The 17,791-nt window shown below is 44.3% G+C and overlaps 1 protein-coding gene across 1 annotated transcript in view; it reads right to left on the minus strand.

Annotated features, from left to right (window-relative positions):
- Positions 1-17,791, minus strand: part of SLC16A12 (solute carrier family 16 member 12) — an 80,798-nt gene that overhangs the window by 30,410 nt on the left and 32,597 nt on the right. The window lies entirely within an intron of this gene.

Raw genomic sequence — 17,791 nt, forward strand, 5'->3', positions numbered from 1 at the left:
AGGGAGACACAGAATCGGAAACAGGCCCCAGGCTCCGAGCCATCAGCCCAGAGCCCGACGCGGGGCTTGAACTCACGGACCGTGAGATCGTGACCTGGCTGAAGTCGGACGCTTAACCGACTGCGCCACCCAGGCGCCCCAACAGGTGACTGATTATTAAGGACCTCTTCCCCCAGAGGTGAGTGACCTGGTAGTCCAGACACTCTCAGTAAACTCGGATTGATTCTACTCTTTGTTTTTACTTAAGAATCATGAAATTTGCCAGTCTTTTTTTTTTTTTTCTGGCATTTCTAAAATATTCCTCTACTGCAGATAATTTTTGGAAATATCTCTTGATATTAGGTTGGCAAGCTGGTTTCCTCTCATTGGCCCCGTTCTATCATTAAGGCTAAGCCCAGAAGTTTACTGTTGTAGGAAACGAGAAGATGGGTCCTGTCCATAATAACTTCATCCATAAATAAGGAACCATAGGATTGTGCTGTAGGGGAAGTCTCCACCACACAAAGGGAAAGTAGAAGCCTGCCCAGAGATGAAGGGGAAAGGTTTTTTGTTTTTTAATGTTTATTTATTTTTGAGACAGAGAGAGACAGAGCATGAACGGGGGAGGGTCAGAGAGAGGGAGACACAGAATCTGAAGCAGGCTCCAGGCTCTGAGCTGTCAGCACAGAGCCCGACGAGGGGCTCGAACTCACAGACCGTGAGATCATGACCTGAGCCGAAGTCAGACGCTCAACCGGCTGAGCCACCCAGGCACCCCCTTTTTTTTTTTTTAAAGGAAGAGTGATGAGCTGCCTTTCCCATTCTCTCGAGTCCTGAGCAGGGGTAGGTAAGTGGTATAGCGAGGAATTAAACTGGGTATTTGGGGCAGGGGGTTGCAATAAGGAGGCTTGTGCTATGTATCCTGTGGGTAACTGTGGAAAGACCCAACTTCATTGGGTGCCCTTGGCCTGTGATGTGTCAGGGCAGAGAGAAAGCCAAAGACAGTGCCTACTGACCGTCCCTCACCTCCCATGTGACACAGAAGTGGCCCAGATGCTCTTCCGTATTCTCAGTGGAGACATGAAATACATCTAAGCGATGAGAGGCAGGGCTGTGGCAAAGGGGAAACAGGCTGAGCCAAACGGAAATCATGGCTGATCTTCACACGAGGATCTGCAACAAGAAAGACGGGGAATCTCCCCAGGTCCTGGCCATAAAGGCAGTACGGACTGTAAGTTTCACCAGTAGCACATGCATCAGCATGGTACACAGTGAGGACAGAAGCCAACACCCAGAGACCAGCCAGATGAGAGTCGCGGGCAGGACGCCCAGGCACCAACACCAAGGAAAGCTGTGCCTAGGCTAGTACGAACTCAGGGACCTGCATGCCAACCACCTCCTCCACCATTACGCATGAGTTCTCCCTGAAGCCAGACAGGCATAGAGGAGAGGGAGGGATAAACACCACAGAAAGGAGAAACAACACTTAGAGATTAACCTTGGATTTGGCTAAATATTGATCCCAGAAGACTGAGCGAAGATGCAAGAGAGTACTTTCAACTTGCAAAGGCTGCTAGAAACGTGTTGAAATTGAGGTGCAATTCATACACAATAAAACACACCCATTTTTAAGTCTTTGTTTTGATGACTTTTTGATGTATACACTCACATAACCACAACCACCACAACCAAGATATAGAACATTTCCATCACCCCAAATATTCCCTCGTGCTCCTCTGAAGTCAGTCTCAACCAACCTCAGCACCACGCCCCCACTGACTTGCTTTCTGTCCGACATAGACTAGTTTTGTCAGTCAAGAATTCCATAAAAATGGAACCACACAACAGGGACTGTTTTGTTTCCAGCTTCTTTCACTCATGATAATGTTTTGAGATTCATCCAGGTTGCTGTGTGCATCTGTAGATTCCTTTTTATTATTGAATAGTAACCTACATAATGGATATACTGCGATTTATTTATGTAGTCATCTGTTGATGGACATGTTTCCAGTTTTAGACGATTATGAACAAAGCTTCTGTGACATCGCCTATACAAGTCTTTTTGTGGACATCTATTTTCGTTCTCTTGAGTAAATACATAGGAATGAAATTGCCGAGTCATGTTGTAAGTATATACTTAACTTTAGAAGAAACTGCCAAACTTTTTTTCAAAAATGGCTGTACAATATTATTAGTAATATATCAGAAGTCCAGATGCTCCAGTGTATAATGGATTCACATTGTAGTTTCTTTTTATTTATTTATTTTTGAGAGAGATCACAGGGGAGGGGCAGAGAAAGAGGGAGAGGGAGAGAATCCCAAGCACTGCTGGTGCGGAGCCTGATGCAGGGCTCGAACAGACGAACCATGAGATCACGAACTTAGCTGAAACCAAGAGTTGGACGCGTCACCCACTAGCCACCCAGATGCCCCACACCTTTTAGTTTTAATTTGTGCTTCCCTGATGATTAAGGATACTAACCAGTTTTTTCATGTACTTATTAACTACTCATACATCTTCTTTTGTCTATTCAAATATCGTGCACATTTGGGGGGGGTGTCTTTTTATTGAGATATAAAAATTCTTTGTATGTTGTAGATACAAGCCCTTTGTAGACATATGTATTACAAATATTTTCTCCCATTCTGTGGCTTGCCCATTCGTTCCTTAGTGGTGTATTTTGAAGAACAGAAGCTATTACTTTTGACGAACAGGAATTTATTATTTTGTCTTGTATCGTCAATTATAGTATTTCTATATATTAGGGTGAGCGATTACAAATTAAAATTTAAAAATACTACTTTATAGTAGCATCAAAAACCATGAAATGTCCAGGAACAAACTTGACATAATATTTGCATTATTTTTACACTAAAAACTCCAAAACAGTGCTGAGACAGGTTTATAAATGCCTAAAAGAGAGAGAGAGCTACCACGTTCATTCCACGGAAGATGCCGAAATCTATCCAAGTTGACTGATCCTTTCAGTGGCGAGGAATCACAGAGGACGCCAGGTACACCGAACGGCAATCTTCCAAGTATGCCATGAGAGGATTCCAACACTTTTCTGCACAGCATTTATAGCCTTTATAGCAGCGGAGCAAAGCGTTCCAGCTGGTAACCCTGCAGACTTGTAGCCTGGGCCAAACACAAGCTCTGACAAGGACTGAATGGGGAGGGAAGTTAAAGAAAGTCCTCTCTGCTTGGGTTTGCACAGTCTGTGGCTCAGGGACCCACCTATTTTTTCCATCGGAGTCTCTGGGTCTTAGGGATGACTCCTAACGCATATGGATTTATTTATTTTTGTTGCTCAATGATATCACATGTGTGCTATGAAAAATATTGTTCTTAGTAAAGAAAAACTAGTGATTCGCTTTTGCCCCCTCTCCTCTCTGCTTCTCTCTGCTAAGTCCTCCAACAGATCCTGGTAACAGGGGAGTACAACTACTGACTTCGACCAGAAAGCTGGGGCTGTCTCTTGGGCACCTTTGGGCACTAAACTGAGAAATTCTGACTTCTGGCAAGGCAGCTGCTCAAGTTCCTACCTTGTGTGAGACTTCGGGGACAGGAATACGTGACCGAAGACCTAGAATAAACAGCAGAGCAATTTATATGGTATTTGGTCTACACAAGGGAGAAAAAGGTACGACTTGTGATTCCCATAAGGCGCAGAGAGCAGAACGCAACATTCTTTCCCTCGCCACCAGTTCCTAACCCACAGAAGCTGCTGAGTCTAGGCAACGTCAGAAAAATGCTTACTTCTGCGTCTAATAGTTTGTTGATGGTGCAACTCATAACCAGGAGCTTGCTCCCACCGTTTTCTTCTGCAGTGACGGAGTTCTTTTCTCTCCTATTTGGAAGGGCATGTAAAAGAAGTGACAGGCCTGAGCTATAGCCCTCTTTGATAAAAATATGTGTGGGTATACATGTATGTATACACACACACACACACACACACACACACACACACACAATATGCAGTCAGAGATCCCTGGGCCTGGGACAGTGTCTGGTATGAAGCTGGCATTCAACATTTGTGTGGTTCAGTGAATAAATCCTGGAGTCTAACTCCGTGGCCTTGCGGAGTCTAATTTTGCACTCTTACGGCATATGGAGTTATTAGGTGAGGATATGTTATATCAGAGGCTTCTTGGCTGCAGAGGAGAACCTCGGGGCTTGTGATGAATTTCATAGGGTCTTTCTGTTAACTGACAGAGAGCCTTTTATTGGAGCACAGTGCCGCCTGTCTATACCACAACATTTTCCTCGCTCTGTAATCGCTGTTGCTGCCATGTGGTTGGGATGGGAGGGGCAACCAGTCCGTTATTTTGGTGGGCTAGAACTTAACCCCTCAGGTCATACAGGGTCGTGGAGAATGGCCGTTTGAAAGCCACAGTGAAGTCTGCACAGAGTGTGAACTCCCTGGGAGCGGGGACCCTTGACACTTCAGTGCCTCGGACACTGGCACTCAATAAATACTTAGGGAATGAATATCCCCAGTTCTCACGTTCTGGACATTTTCTCAAATCGCATGGGGAAGGGGGAAGGGGAGCTTGAGGAATGGGGGGAAGAAATTACCCATCATTCTTTGTTCTTTTTACCCACTGTCAAACCAGGTTGACCAGCCTTCCCAGCATCTGGGTAACAGAGCCTTAAGTGAATGTATCTCACTTACCAAGCATGGCCAGATCCTGACCCCCGACCAGTCTAAACCTGGAAACACAACTTCACTGCTAGTATAATATAAAAACTCAGATTTTTCCTTCCTGAGTAGGGAAAACCTGGTTCTTCCCTCTGGGTGTTTCTCTCCCATGAGTCTCCTTAACCTCCCACACAAAACACGCTTCTGTCACTTCTGGTCACCAGACACGTAGAGGTTTCCCCCACACCAATAAGAATTCGACTCAATTCTGATACTGTCAACCCAGAGAGAGTGTCAGATCCCACAGGTTGAGGGTTCGGGCCCAGAAGTCTGCCTCTCACCTTACCTCCAGACACCAGACACAAGCCTAGGATGTCATCTGAACTTCTGACCGACACAGTATAGACGGGCAGTTCTAATGACCTCTTCCTTGGGTTCAACTATTTTGCTAGAGCGGCTCACTGAACTCAGGGAAACGCTTGCTCACATTTACCAGTTTACTGTAAAAGGGTATGATAAAGGACACAGATGAGCATCCAGATGGAAGAGACACATAGGGCAAGGTATGTGCGAAGGGCCGCGGGACTTCCACGCCGTCTCCAGCCATGACGCTCTCCCAGCACCTACATGCGTTCGCCAAACCAGAAGCTTCCCGAACCCCACACCACTGGGAATTTATGGAGACATCCTCGCAGAGACAGGGTCAATTAGCTCCATTTTCAGCCCCTCTCCCTTCTCTGAAAAAGAGAGGTGGGTGTGAGGCTGAAAATCCCGCGCTTCTAATCAAGGCTTGGCCTTTCTGGTGACCAAGAGAGAGGCTAAAAATGCACACGGGTTGCTGGAGGGCTCACCTACAGGGCCTGGCACTCAGCCCACGGTCTGCCTCACACACTGCACAGGCCATCAAATTCCACAGGCCCTTAGAGATGTTTATTTTTGCGCTCCGCAGACTCTGCTCGCTGCTTGAGCCACGGTAGGTCACGCAAAGGACAAGGTGTTGCCAAGGCTGAGAATGTGGTGTACTTTTTGGTTCATGACCGAGGACCTGAGTTTCTTTCTGGAAATAAAAAAACTTGGAAAGGATTTTACAAAAATTCTTTCAAGATGTGGGTGGTCACCTCTGTCTCGATCCTGATAGAACAAGTTAGAACGGAACCAGTTCATTCTACTTTCTCCTAGTTTGGGGCCCAAGGAAAAGTCTGGTGAATTTTAACAGCAAAGGCCTTGGAAGTAGTTGCCAACTTCTTCATGTGTGAGTTTGCACTAAACGTTTAAAAATATTTCCTAAAATAAATAAATAAAATATTTCCTTAGCCAAACATGGCCACACCCACACATATGTGCTAATTTTATCTGAGAGAGACCGAGCCCGAGTTGGGGAGAGGGGCAAGTGAGAGAATCCCAAGCAGGCCCCATGCTCAGCACAGAGCCGATGTGGGACTCGACCCCATGACCCTGGAATCATGACCTGAGCCAAAATCAAGAGTCGGTGTCTCGGGGTGCCTGGGTGGCTCAGTCAGTTAAATGCCCGGCTCTTGATTTCAGCTTAGGTCATGATCTCACGGTTCATGGGTTCAAGCCCTGCCTTCGAGCTCTGTGCTGACAGCATGGATCTTGCTTTGGATTCTTTCTCTCTCTCCCTCTCTCTCTCTACCCCCCCACACGCTCTCTCTCGCTCTCTCTCAAAATAAATAAACATTAAAAAGAACAGTTAAAAAAAAAAGAGTCAGATGCTCAACCGACTGAGCCACCCAGGCACTCTAGCAATGGTTATATTTTTAATATGTTTACTGATTAAGAAAATACATAAAGACAACAGTTAAAATGAATCTCACGGTATTTTCAAATATATTTTATTTTACAAATCACTAAGGCACTTACAAACATTTGAAAGAGCCTGACAACTGTGTAAGATATTACTCTGTTTATGGATGAGGATGCTGCGTGTGCATGTGGGTTTGCATATCCTGTACTAACTCTCTTGTCTCCTTCCAGGTCAGAGACCCCCCGATTAGAAGCCCCTCTCTGTCTATTAAGGGTAGGGTTGGTGCCTTGGAGACCATAAATTCCTTCTGGTCTACTAGGTGGTTTTTTTGGTTTTGTTTTGTTTTTATTTCCAAGGTCCTTTTTTATCCAAGGCCAGGAAGTTGGGGAGGCTTCCACAAAGACATTTAGAAAGATGTGAGCTGTGTTCATAAACTCTAACAAAGGTCAGTAGAGTCCCCAGGGGGTAGTAATAGTGGAAGATATTACCACCTCTAGGTCTGAAGGACAGTTACTGGAACCTTCTATAAAGTCACCATAGAAAATCCTGAGCAAAGGAAAGCAGCCAGTCCACAAGGATCAGACAGTAAAAGAGCCAAGGACACAAATGCACCAGCCTCGCACTCCAGATGCCTTCCAAGTCCTCTCAGTGGCTGGACTCAAGGGGGACCCATTTGATGCAGCCCACACGTCAGTCTCCCAGGGTGGAAATGGATAAACAGTGAACTTGGACAAATGGAAGCCGTCCGGCACACCAGTGTGGGCTGTAAGCTTGTGTCATGCACCGGGGCTCTGGTTAAAAGATGAGGTCAATTCCTGAACCGCAGCCAGGCTTGCCTTTAGACAAGAGCAAGTCGCTCAAGGTTACCAACTCCAACCTTTTGGCTTATTTCAAATACAAAACTCAGTTGTGAAACTGAACCTCCTCCTTTGCTGCTCTTACTTTAGTCCCCACTTAGTTTCAGCCAGCACTCACCCTTAAAGGGACAATGCCCAAATCTGCCTCTCTGCTGCCGACATTCCTCAACTTGTGGACTCAAACTTCCAATAGCCTCCAGGGTACCTCACACTCACATGTCCAAAAGAGCACAGGCTATTCTCCCCTGGAAACACAGTGTGTGTGTGTGTGCGCGCGCGCGTACGCACGCATTTAATGCTTTCAGTATTTTCCAACTAGGCATACTAGAACACTCTGAGTCCCCTTGACAACTCCCTAGCTCTCATAACCAGCGAGTACAACTCATGGCTTCTGCTTGTGTGCCTCTCACATCTGCCCTCCCTTTTGAATTTCCCTTTGTCTTGTACCTGAGCCACACTGAAGCCCACCCCAGTGTTCCTGGCTCCATCCATCACTTACAGAGTGACCCCATTTAGACTTCTCTGCTACTCACTAATCGCAACTCTTATTTAGTGTCTCAGTGCCCCAGCTGCCATATCTGTATGACAGATCCATGTACAATACCTACAAATGGGGACAAAGGCCTTCTTTCGATTGATTCCATGTGTCAGGGACTCCAGCAGATGTGACATCCTTAACCTGTCTCAACCTCCTCGCTTCCTTTTCTCCATAGGAGGAAAGCAGTTACCTGATTTGTGAGCTTGGGAGAAACAGATACAGTTGCACATATTCAGTTCCGCCTTTCTCACCCTTGTCTCCCCCGCCCCCCGCCCCTCCACTTGGGATCTGCCTGTTAGTAGACTGTGCTCATCCTTCTCAGGTCTTCCACACTATAAATGAGATAGGGGCAGGTGCCCTTGCCAGTAAGCCTGTGGTTGTCCGGGGCTGGCAGGGACTGCGACTAGGTAAATCTGTATTGTTTATGGGGAAAGTATTGCAATCCTACTTGGCTGGTAGTCCCAAGCCTCGTTCCCCAATTATCGGTAATCATTAGCACTGGAGGTGGCATTTTGATCTTCTTCTGTTGGATATCCGTTTCTACCTCTACGCTGGTTCAGAATTTAGGGAAAAGATGAGTGTTTTTTATTGATCCTTTCAAATCCCAATGCCTACCTCGTGGAGTTATTTGGAAAATGAAATAAGTAACCCATATTATATCACGAAGCATAGACCCTCCCCACAGCATAAGCGTTCAAATAAATGTTAGCTATTACTACCCTAATTGTTACAGACTGCCTCCATGAGCCATAGGAGAGGGATAAGATTTCAATATTTTATGATAATTTTTTAAATGTTTATTTATTTTTGAGAGAGAGAGAGGGGGGAGGGAGGGGCAGAGAGGGAGACAGAGGACTGCCAGCACAGAGCCCTATGTGGGGTTTAAACTCACAAACCGTGAGATCATGACGTGACCCAAAGTTGGACGCTTATCCGACGGAGCCACCCAGGTGCCCTGATTATTATAATTTTTTATATTGAGATAGCGTGGGGGGATGACAGTTATATCAAGTGGAACCTCAAAAACTGCAGAAGAAGACCTATCATCCTCCCCTCTCCAGAGACTTCACACTGGAGCACGTATGTGTGTTCTGAGGCTGCGTGTGAAAAATGTTCTCAAAGAGCAGTTCCCTGAGAAGGAGGCTTACAAGAGGCTCTTAGGCCATGATGCAGCTGGACATAGTGACATAACACGGTTAAAAAAAAAAATTTTTTTTTTTTGAGACAAAGCGTGAGTGAGGGAGAGGAGCAGAGAGAGGGAGAGAGAGAATCTTAAGCAGGCACAGAGCCCAACGTGGGACTCGATCTCACGACTGTGAGATCATGACCTGAGCTGAAGTCAAGTCGTGCTTAACCGACAAAGCCATCAGGCGCCCCTAGAAAAACATTTTTATTTATTTTTTAAATTTTTTAATGTTTATTTATTTTTGAGAGAGAGAGACAGAGACAGAGCACGAGCAGGGGAGGGGCAGGGAGAGAGGGAGACACAGGGTCCGAAGCAGGTTCCAGGCTCTTTGTTGTCAGCACAGAGCCGGACTCAGGGCTTGAACTCACAAGCTGTGAGATCATGACCTGAGCCGAAGTCGGCCGCTTAACCGACTGAGCCACCCAGGTGCCCCTAGAAAGACATTTTTAAGAGAAAAAAGAAATCCACATTCCTCTGACGGGATCTCCCCCGTTAAAGGATTCCAGGGGTTCCCTCCTCCCTCTACTACTGACCTTGACGTCTTTAAAACTGCCACAAATACAAACGCTGGATCACATTTTTAAGCATGCACAACAGTGCGCTTGGGGTGGGGCCAGACATCTCCGGCTTAGAAACCCAACTCAGACAACTGCTGGCTGAGTGGCCTTGACCACGGGACTTAGCTTGCTGAATCACAGTCTACCGCTGTGTCTGTGGGAGTTAATAGTTCCTCTCTAATAGGGCTTTAATGAGGATTGAAGGGTGAAGTACACGTAAAAGCACCTAGCGCCGACCAAAAAATTCACGTATTAACACAGTACACACTCACAAAATACTTACCTAAGTTAAACTCATACCAGTTACTAGTTCCAGTAGTGACATGATTAGCAAATTATTAGTCAATGAGTATCTTCATTATAGCTGAAAGCACCCATGTTTCTTTTGCTAGAGTATCCAAAGGAAAAAAGCCAAGGAGCCACCCAATGACTTCATGTTGCTATGTCAACTTTCTCTTATGCTACAGAGACGATACAAAAGAGTAAATAATGGAGAGAGAGTGCCAGAGAAAATGAAAGAGAAAACAATACATCCAAGAAATACAATGTCTTTTGAACATGTAAGCCAATTTTCACTTCTTTGCAGTACTTAGTTGGTCCTTTTGAAATGCACACAGCAATTCTTTGCAGGCAATTGCCTGTATACCAAACATCCGTAGCCACATTCTCTTCCCTTTTAATGACTTTTCCTAAGAGGTACAGGGAGGGCACGTCCAAGCCATGGATTATTATGAAGCCTTTCCCAATGATGGTCATGAGGACTGGGGCAGCACCAAAAACACGCCTATACTGGGCAAACCCAAAGTCAGAACACAAAATGTGCGTGCTCTGAGCACACCTACAGAAAATACAGATGCATACAGACAAAATGAGAAAGGAATGTACAAAAATAGAAAGTAGTGGTGTGAGGAAAGTAAGATGATGAATGGTCTTTTCGTGTATTTTTTGAAAGTCTCATAATACTCATAACCTTCTTACAAACAGTAACAAAACCATTTTTACACAGTTGTAACTAAGTAAGCTGGGTTTTCCCATTTTCCATACATTTATATATGCTTTTTTATATATTTTACAGAGATAACATTTCCCATTTATTATGTTTATCACGCTTATGTTTACTGTCTTTATTCAAACTTGTCAAGATCTTTCTCCTTCCAGTAATACCTGAGAGGGCTTTGCTTTGGGACCACTCTCTCATACATGAATTAAAGGGTACCCCTCACTTCTTTTCTTCCCAACAGGCTGAAAACAAGAAATCTATTTGTGGAAAGAGAAGCTGTCTGATCATATTTTAAGGTTGTCTAAGGAAACAATTCAATTGGCAGAGTTTAATTTTTATTGTTGTTTTTCTTTTCATGTATGTGTATGTGTGGTGTGGGGTATGTGGTATGGTGTGGTGTGTGTATGTAAAATAAATTTATTCCAGCATGGTCTTTCACTATAATTTCCAAGTTTGTTTTCCTCTTTTTTTTTTTTTAATTTTTTTCAACGTTTTTTATTTATTTTTGGGACAGAGAGAGACAGAGCATGAACGGGGGAGGGGCAGAGAGAGAGGGAGACACAGAATCGGAAACAGGCTCCAAGCTCCGAGCCGTCAGCCCAGAGCCTGGCGCGGGGCTAGAACTCACGGACCGCGAGATCGTGACCTGGCTGAAGTCGGACGCTCAACCGACTGTGCCACCCAGGCGCCCCAAGTTTGTTCTCCTCTTACAAAGTGATGCAATATTTGTTGTTTATTTATTTATTTTGGGGGGGGGGAGAGAGAGAGAGAGAGAGAGAGAGAGCCCTCGCCCACATGTGTGCAAGCAGGGGAAGGGCAGAGAGAGGGAAAGAGAGAATCCCAAGCAGGTTCTGTGCTGCCAGCACAGAGCCTGATGCAGAGCTTGAATCCACAAACCGCCAGATCATGACCTGAGCTGAGGTCAGATGCTTAATCGACAACCACCCAGACACCTCAGTGATGCAATATTTGATGAGTAAATAACAGGGAATGAACATGTCCACCTTAACAACTGTACTGGATGGAATGAGAATCTGACGTTCTTGCTCAGGACATTCTAGGCTCCCATAAGAATCTCATTCGGTCTTCTTTGACCTGTGTTTTGAAAGAATGTGGACAATGACAGAATTGTCTTCTCTGGGGGCAAGGGAAGGAGTTACTTAACATCTTCAGAGTAAGAATAAATAAAGGCTTGAGTTATATTGGATACTTGCAGGATCTTGGAATGAGAATAATCTGAACCAAGAAAATAAACATTTTGATTTCTACAAGACAATCATCTATAAGATTGAGAAGTACAGCTTTGCAGGTACTTAATCACTCATGTCTTAAACTGGTATTCCTCACTTAGAATAGAGTGTCGAATAATATAAATTCAATTTACTTGGTTCTCATTTCTCAAAAACGCAACTAATTAAGAACACAGCAAAAAAGGCTGATGGGGGGGGGGGGCGCGTGGGTGCCTCAGTTGGTTAAGCATCCGACTCTTGATTTCAGCTCAGGTCATGATCTCACAGTTCATGGGATCCAGTCCTGCATTGGGGCTATCATCCCACGATCAGTGCAAAGCCTGCTTGAGGTTCTCTCTCTCCCTCTTCCTGCCCCTCCCACATTCGCTTTCTCTCTCTCAAAATAAATAAACTTAAAAAAAAAAAAAAAGGCTGATGAATGGCTGAGGTCTATGTTCCAAAGGCCAGTGTGTTTCCACTGTATCTTCTACATGAACAAGTTATGGGTTTCAGGCCCACCAACGGTAAGCAATAGTCATAGTGTTGGGGGGGGGGGGGTTGGTATCACAGACAAATCTGTAACCAAGTGTGAGATCGCTGTTGACAGTCTGAGAGCAACAGAGACAACCTAGAATAAAAGAAACAAAGAGAAAAAGATAAAAAAAAGAAAAGACCCAGAAAAAGTCAAGAGCCTGGAGTCATTTTGTAAAATTAACCAGAGCAGAGGCAGAAATCTCTAGCATTTGTGGCAATTAGCTGAAATAGTTCCTAATGAGCTATTTGGTCCCCAGAAGATGGAAGGGGAAGCTGATGCGTGTCTTGCAGGGTTGGTGGGCAGCAAGCTCACTGCCTGGCACGGGTGAGCATCTGGGGTTACATGGAAACACCTCCTGTGGTTTAGGAAACAAACAAGAAGTCCACAAAGACTGAGAAATGGACATCCCCTCAACCTCAGACAAAGAAGGAGGTTTAGGATTAAAAACAAACAAACAAACAAAGGATCATTAACTCTTTCTGGGGAAGAAAGATTTGAAAAACCAGAGCCAAATGTAATTTGTAATTTACATATGTAAGTTATGTGACCGTGACATGTACTAAGTAGAAACAGAGGGAGGAGAGGAAACCAATGTTACAGAAACAGAGGCCTCCTAGATCCCTTATTTCTCCTCTTCTCGACTCAGCTTCTAGTATGGATGATGTAATTCTGAGGAAAAGTTCCTTTTGCAGTTGGCAGTTCAAAGGTCCTAGGTCAGAAAGCAGTAGATACACAGTGTTCCAGAAGAGATCCGTGTTGCTTCCTAGCGGTGAATGGACCCCTGCAGGTCAAAAGACGCTCAAGGATGAAATTTGGAAGTATGGGATGAAATGAAGACCTTCTCACTGCCCGGCGGTGGTGCTCCAGAAAGCTGCTGGAGGGCCACCATCAATCCCTTTCACAGCTGGCTGGGAAGATCTGTGGGATCTGTACAAAGGGGCAGATTCCTCCAAACGAGCATAACCATCCTGGGCAAGGCAACAAGACTTCTCTAAGGGGGAATAACATTTGACTGACTAATTGGGTATTTAAAGGAAATACCCAGGATGGTGTGGCCAAAAGACAACTCAGCATTTTAATTCTATAGATGAATATCATCAAAATAGCAACAAGCTACTATTTTGTGAGCACTGATCCACAGGCGAGGCACTGTGCTCAGGGAGTCACATATGCAATAGTCTTTCAGAAGAGGATCTGGGTACCTGCTCCTCACTGTCGGTGGCATTGTGGTACCTTGATTTTGCATAGCAGAATTTCCCTTTCCTTTCTGAATTAATTCCAAGCCTCCAGAAGTGCTGAGAGCTTGGCAACCAAACTCCCTCACCCTCAAATAGACTGTGGGAGAGTCAGTGAGGTTTGAAAATAACCTCGCTTTGGGGCGCCTAGGTGGCTCTGTAGGTTACATACCCAACTCTTGGTTTCAGCCTAGGTCATGATCTCAAGGTTTGTGGGTTCGAGCCCCACATCAGGCTCCACGCTGGCAATGTGGAGCCTGCTTGGGATTCTCTCCCTTTCCCTAGCTCTCTGCCCCTCCCCCACACTCTGTCTCTCTCCCCATCTCTCTCATAATAAATAAATAAACTTAAAAAATGTTTTAAATAATCTAGCTTTAATTAATTTGGGCATTGCAATACGTACGCCTGGGATACCAGCAGCAACAAACCAATTACAATGACAGTTCTCCACCAAATGATGTCTTACAAATCTACAGATGCTCCTTTTCTGAGCAGTATGGATTCCCAAAGGACCACTTCCCACTTATAAAAGAAATAAGGAGGAAGGATATGTCCTAGGATGGAAAAAGCTCAAGGGGAACTGAGATACAGGCTATAGCCAGACATGGCAAGGTCTGGTTGAGATCATTCTGCACGGTATCAGGATAAGTAGAAGCTTTGATGTGACAAGAGTCAAAATGAGAACTGATATGTCAGGAAAGTGACTAGAGAGTGGCTCACTTCCCTGTCGGCACCAGATATCTTACAGCCTCATGGAAGGAGTCTTTCATGAGGAAAGAAAGAGTGATTATACTTGTTACTTTTAAACAGTTATCTCTATAAAATGTGGGTATATCAATATCAATGGAATTATCATTGTCAAAAAAGCCTTACAATTATTCTTGGTATTGTTTTCATTTAAATAAGGAAACCAGGCCCACCATTTTATAGACACACTATTTTGACCTTAACAGCACTGCTCAAATGAATAATCAATATCACACTCAGATGTGGTTTCCAATGATTTTTGATGTTTCCAAAAATCAGTCACTTTCTTGGAGTGAATAGCCATTGTTGAGGACATTCAAAAGAATATGCTAAAGATTTAAAGCAGTTTCAAAACATGAGGCTCTAAAATATTGTGAACAATAGACTGACCTTAAAAATTCCTAAGGTAGCTGCTTTTATGAGGATAATATCATTTGGATATGTATTTCCTTTTGAGTCAATAGTGTATTACATGTATCTAAACCTGTGAACACATAATAATGTTTGTTATTTCAGAAATGATGAAAAAAAAAAAAGGTGTAAATCTATTATTGAATAGTCCCTAAAGGTATCATCAGTTCAAGTGCTTCTGTGATCAAGAGAGTCAATATAATTTCTGGTCATCATCAAGGGGAAATAGGGACAAACTAAAAAAATGTAATTCCCCTTGTATCAAACATCAGCATCCATAATGCTACAGTTCCATTCACTTGAAAATCAAGAAAAATAGAACAATTTCAGAAGGGTCCACGAAAGATGACTACAGTGTCTCAAGACATCAAAGGTCTTCATAGGAAGAGAAATGAAAACGTAGGGCTCTTCTTCAGTAGGCAAAGAAATAGATCAAACGTTAATGGGCTTGAAGATTAAAAAATCACGACGAGTAGGTATGATGAATCTGGACTTGCAACAAATCTCAGAACCTGCCAGCAATTCCGGAAGGCTAGAAGAGACTGCGGTGGCTTATATGTAATACAGTATTCTCTGATTCTTAAGTCTTCCAGCAATCCTACACCAACGGCGTGTCCACAATTCAATTCTGACACTATCAACCCAGAGTTAGCATCAGAACTTACAAGTTAAGGGCCTCGTCTACAAGACTGCCCCCGCTCCAGACGCCATCTCAAATTCTGGGCCACTTGTACTCCTGACTGACCAGCTAGAAACTCGAGTTCCTACGCCCCCCTCCTCAGGTTTGATAATTTGCTAGAACAGCTTACAGAGCTCAAGAAAACACTTTACTTACATATACGGGTTTATTATAAAGGATACAGAGGAAACCGATGAAAAGGTACATAAGGCAAGGACCAGAAGGGTCCCGAGTCGGGCGCTCCCGTCTGTGGACTTGGGGCGGGCCACCCTCCTGGCGGATGAATTCATGTGGATGTATTCACCAACCTGGAAGCTCTCTGAATTGCAAACAGCCAGATGAGAAGTACTGAATGCCTCATAGGTGCTGTGTTCGAAGGGTTGGGCGACAAGAACGAAAAACCCAAAAACAAAAAACAAGAACCAAAAAACAAACTCCCACCTGACTCACTACAGAGCCCAATCTCTAGCCCCACTTCTTGCTGCTCCGAGGAAATTAGTGAGTATGGCTGCAAGTCCAAATCACATGGTCATTCTGGTGACCAGCCCCATCCTGAGGCTACCCAGGGCCCCACCCTACGTCACCTCCTTAGCACACTCCAGTGTGCTAAGAAGTGGTTCCTTATGAATAACAAAAGACATTCCCCTATCACTCAGGAAATGCCAAGAGTTTTAGGAGTGCTGTGCCAGGAGCCAGGGACAGAGATGGAAAAAAAAAAAAAAATTTTTTTATCATACTACAAGTCTGTTAACATTAAAGTCTTATCTGAAACACCCAAGTAAAATAAATGTGAAATTCTATTGTGACAGGCCAGATGACTGTCTTTGGAACTTACACACAAAAATCTCATTCCACAACTCTTGGGCTCCTCATCTAGCTTTGAAAATACAAAAGAACTGAGAGTTAGAAATTAAAAAGAGGATTTTGGGCGGGGTGGGGGGGCACCTGGGTGGCTCAGTCGGTTAAGTGTCCAACTCTTGATTTCAGCTCAGGTCGTGATCTCGTTTGTGGTTATGGGTTCAAGCCCCACACTGGGCGCCCTTCCCCTGTTCACTATCTATCTATCTATCTATCTATCTATCTATCTATCTAAATAAATAAATAAATAAATAAATAGGAGTTTTTAAAGACAATTTCCTTAGAGATGAGGGGATACCCCCACCCTACCTCAAGTTTAGAAAAAGTAAGGTGTCAGTGAAACCTTGGGGGGGAGCTACTTGGACTCTGCATTTGAGAACAGAGGAGGGAGATATGAGTCCAGGCCCAGGGAATCCCAAGAGTGGCTAATACATGGGTTTGACCTTGGCATGAAGGAGACAGAACTCCCCCGTCCCTCAAGGTGACTCAACAGGTGCCACATAGTTTCCCCTGGGCCAGGCACAGACCCTGCTGAGGAAAGAACTGTCTAGAGCCATTACACTTCTGCCCAGGAGGGCCTCCTGATGGGAGATGGTTCTCTAACAGCAAAGGTCCATAATCCCTGGAGAACCAGGAGCCAAGGGGGTTGCAGGCAGCCAGATGAGAAGTACTACATGCCTCACAGGTGCTGTGCTCCAAGGGCTGAAAAACAACAAAAACCCAAAAACAAAAAACAAGAACTAAAAACAAACAAACATCACCCGCCAGATAAAGAGCTGACGAGTGTAACATTGTGCCCTACTCTCCTAATCCCCTCTCCTACTTAAGCCAGGTCTCAAGGAGTTAAAAAAAAAAAAAAAATTACAGCAAGCTAGTGAGGAAGAAACATTAAGCTGGGGAAGGGGAAAGAATCATGCCTCCTTCTGCCGCTACAAACAGCCAACATTTTAGTGGCCTTGCCTGGGGGAGGAGGTGAGGATTGACATTAAATTCAATTCTATGTTTCCACTACCTGCATGGGTTAGCTATTCTAATGTCTGAATCGAGACCATGCTCAGGACTTGAGGTGGCCATGGGGCCACCTGCTACCCAAGAATGAACAGAGAGCCATGGGACCTGTCCACGTTTTCATTTAGAGAGATGGCAGAGGGTTATTCCCTATGGAACACGTTCTAAAGGAAAACAGGGGATGAAAAATACAGTTGCAGCTTATTATAGTCTGTAAATAGTACTCACTCAACATACCATCACACAAAATGAGGTGTATCGATAGGACCCACAAAAAAATTATGGCTCTCATCTCCGGAGGCAATACCAATTTAGGTATAAGTAGATTCAAGAAAAGTTTAGATCAGTTCACGGATAATGTCAAGATTGGCTGCCAAGAGAAACAGGGAATATTTGGAAGATGCTGTCATACTTTGCACTAATATGATAACCATGTCCTCCCAATGGCTTCTTCTGTTTTCGGTGTCATACTAACAAGCAAACAAAAGATCAACTTCAATGTTTCAAAACTGTGCATGTCTTAATTGACCATAACCATTATATACCAAGATAAAATAATCTATC

This window comes from Puma concolor, chromosome D2 (assembly GCF_028749965.1).
Source record: "Puma concolor isolate L17-30 chromosome D2, mPumCon1.1.hap2, whole genome shotgun sequence".
NCBI lineage: Eukaryota > Metazoa > Chordata > Mammalia > Carnivora > Felidae > Puma > Puma concolor.